General features: G+C 33.8%; 1 long non-coding RNA gene across 1 annotated transcript; it reads right to left on the bottom strand.

The window, feature by feature from the left end:
- Positions 1-2,397: 2,397 nt before the first annotated feature.
- Positions 2,398-3,454, bottom strand: LOC121754233. The gene is made up of 2 exons (XR_006040565.1): positions 2,814-3,454; positions 2,398-2,694 (listed from the first exon to the last, which is right to left on the bottom strand). It is a non-coding gene; the product is annotated as an uncharacterized LOC121754233 (long non-coding RNA).
- Positions 3,455-3,670: the final 216 nt, after the last annotated feature.

The raw sequence follows: 3,670 nt of genomic DNA, 5'->3' as shown, positions 1-3,670 counted from the left end.
AATATACTCCGGTTACTACTGCGTTGCAATTTGAACCACCTATCACTCATCATGATGTTGGAACGTCTAGGAGAGATGATTATCATAGTTTTGATGTCGGACATCTAGGAAGGATGATGAATATCATAGCTTTGAATTCAACACATTTGGGAGGGAGGTTGATGAACAACTAGATGTACCAAATGTGACATGTGATAGTTATGATGGTTCAGATGGTTCTGATAATTGTGATGGTTCTGATAGTTCTGATAACTGTGATGGTTCAGATGGTTCTGATTGTGATGGTTCCGATGGTTCTCAACCAAGTGATCTTGATTATAGTGCAGAATCATGTTCCCAAAAATATACAACATGAGAGAGAGAGAGAGAGAATGCATACGTATTTAGAGTAATTTGCTTGAATAAGGAACTGTTTTAGAGAGAGTGAGATGAGTGAAATGTGTGTAGTTTTTCAGACTGTTTTATAGAGACATTAGCAACCCTAAGAACTTTTTTGCATTAATGCAAAATCTTGTATAAAATATTTATTTTTTCTATATTGTTTTAACTGTGACTCAAAACATGAATTTGATGTTCATATAATAAAAAGTTAAAAACCATTCTCTCTCATAAGTAAAGTTAAATGATTTTATCCCAAAATTTGGAATTTAATGTTAAATTTATTATTAAGTGAGAGTGAAATTAATTATGATCTGGGTGTATATAAACTTTTTTTTATGGTGAAACTTTATTACGTTGCATACAACATTCTTTTGTTGTATGTCATTATCACGACGATTTTTGTCGTTAGTTTATCGTTAAAACAAACTTTAACTTATCTTATATTCGTTATTGTAAAATAATAATACTGATTTGAATTAAAAATAAGCTTGTATTTTATGGTAAAACTCTATATTTATTAATCGACAACTATATTTGTCGTTTGGCGGTTGTTGCACAATAATTATCACATTGTTGTTTGGTGGTCGTTGCACAATAATTATCACATTTTTTCCTTCAAATTTTCAACTCGCACACGTATCATAATTTATTGTGTTATATTGGATAGTACTTTTTTATTGTTTCTCATTATTTTCACTCCAATTTCATCTCTCGCATTATAATCATTAATTTCAAAAGTTGTAACTAAAATTATTTTAGATTTGCCACTTTTTTCCTCATCATTAATTGCAAAAAATTGTAATTGTAATTGTAATTTTTTTTGCCATTTTTATTTTGGATTTGATTCTTTTCTCCCACGTATCATTAATTGCAAAAGTTGTAACTGTAATTTAATTTTTTGTACCATTTTAATTTTGGATTTTGGCTCTTTTCTTCCACATATCATTAATTGATTAAAATTATAAATGTAATTTAATTTTTATATCATTTTTATTTTGGATTTTGGCTCTTTATATGAGTATATCTACACATGAGATAAGAACTAATTCGTTCTACATAGAGAAATTAACGTATGATGATTCATCTATAGTAAAATATTATGGAGTAGTAATTTTTTGAATGAAAATACGAAATTGCTAAGTGAAGAAAAAAAAATTTATGACTCTTTGCATACTTTAAAATGGAAATGTTAAGTGGAGAAAATAATTTACGACTCTTTGCATATTTTAAGAATGGAAATGTTAAGTGAAGAAAGAAAAATTTATGACTCTTTGCATATTTTAAGAATGGAAATGTAAGTGAAGATAAAAAATTTATGACTCTTTGCATATTTTAAGAATGGAAATGTTAAAGAAGTGATAAATAAATAATTTATTAGTATGGGTTTCGAATTAGATAGATAAAAAGAAATTAAATAAATTAGATTTAATTGGTCATTTTCACAATTATAAAAAGAAAGAAATTAAAATACTATCAATTGAGTTTAACTTATTTTGTTTTCATTTGTTTTACCAATTCAATTTATTCTGTTTAATTTCAGACACTTATTAACTATTTATTTTATATTTATTTAAAATACATGTTTAGCATGCCTTAGACTGTTAGAGTTTGTATACTAGAAATCACATTTCGAGTGATTGAATACTGTAAAACTCTATATGTTATTTTTCAAAGGAATGAAACAGATTACTTTTGTCATAATGTTGTTATGTTTTACATTTAATGGATGTTTATGGCATATTTAAATGTATAAGCAACGTAACAAAGTCTAAGTCTTTGTTTTAGTAGACCGGTTGTGGCGTCGTCAACTTTAAGGTAACACGGTCAGTTCTGAACAAAGAAAAATAAGAATTCACACCTAGATAGGCCTAGATTACCTATCGTGAGAGGTTGCAATGTCAGTCCGCATATTTCTAAGCCTTACTTGTAACGCCCGTACTTTTTATAGTACTTGGAATAACATCAAGTTACTACGAGACAAATAATAATTTGTCTAAACGAAAGGAAACGAACAAAAAAATAAGAACTTAGGGCTGATCCAAATAAATATAGAGAAAGTCCAATGTGTTATTTTACAAAATGGCTTTGGGCCATGGAAAATAGAAAAATGCTGACAAATATATATAGTTGGGCTTGAATGATTTACAACAAAATAAATTATTTTGAGCCCAATTCTTTCAAAAAAATGTGGGAGCAAGCCCAACACTTTTCTTCCTTTCTTTTCTTTCTTTTTCCTCCTTTCTCGGCCGGTCCTCTCACATGGAGACTCTCCATGTTTCCAACTCCTTCACCTTCCCTCTTCCACCTTCAATTCTAAAATCAAAAGTCACACAAATTAATACATCAAGATCCTTCATTTATCTCCTCTCTTACCCTTTCACTTCAACATTTCCAAGAAAAAAAAAAAAAGATTTGTGAGAGAGAGAAATAACCGAGAGAGAGCCGAGAGAAGGGGAGGAGGAAGAAGTTGCGTCCATTTTGTTTCAACACCCAAGTTTACGTCGCAAGGTATAATTTTTTCCCCTTTTTCGAATCATGAACTGTTAGCATTCGTTCATAGCATTCGCATCACATAAAACCAAACAAGAAAATCAACAATCAACTAAAGAACATCGCCCGTAGTTAATCGAATGCGGAAAGAGCATAATTTGAGTACGAGAACTTAGCTTCGGGACGTTTCGGGGCTGTTCGGAGTTGATCGGGGCTGCGCGGTGTCTGTCCGGCGGCTGGACCTCTCTGCGATAGCAGGGGGTGACTGCTCCGGCGGCTGGGTTGCCTCCGCTCCAGCAGTGACGACTGACGGCGACGGTGGTAGAACGCCGAGGACGAATCGGTGACGGAGCAGCAGCGGCGGCCGCGAACAACGAGCGACGGCGAGCAGCAGCGGCGGCACCGTCGACGCGTCGGGTCCCTCGGCGGATTTGGGGCCATTGATTGGGTGGTGAGCAGCGGCCGGCGACGGGAAGGAAGTTGGCGGAGGCGGCGACTCAATCTTTGAGAGGGATGGGAGACGGAGGGAGGCGCCGCTGGGTTTTGTCCCCAATTAGGAAATTCTCAAATGTGAAGTTTTGGAGAAGAGGGAGTTACGATGGGGATGGGGATGGGGAAGATGTGGACTTAAAGATTTGGACCTTTTTAATTAATCTTGGGCCAATCTATTGGGCTAAGTCTCAATTTAAATTAGAGTATTGTTTTATTTGGGGCTTTTAAATTGGAAATATAAGGTGGAGAAATAATTAAACGTTGGGCCGATAATTTAATCGTAAAGAATGATTTAATTAATTTCCAG

Source organism: Salvia splendens, chromosome 11, assembly GCF_004379255.2.
Source record: "Salvia splendens isolate huo1 chromosome 11, SspV2, whole genome shotgun sequence".
In the NCBI taxonomy this organism is placed as follows: domain Eukaryota; kingdom Viridiplantae; phylum Streptophyta; class Magnoliopsida; order Lamiales; family Lamiaceae; genus Salvia; species Salvia splendens.
This window is presented reverse-complemented; position numbering and strand designations above follow the sequence as displayed.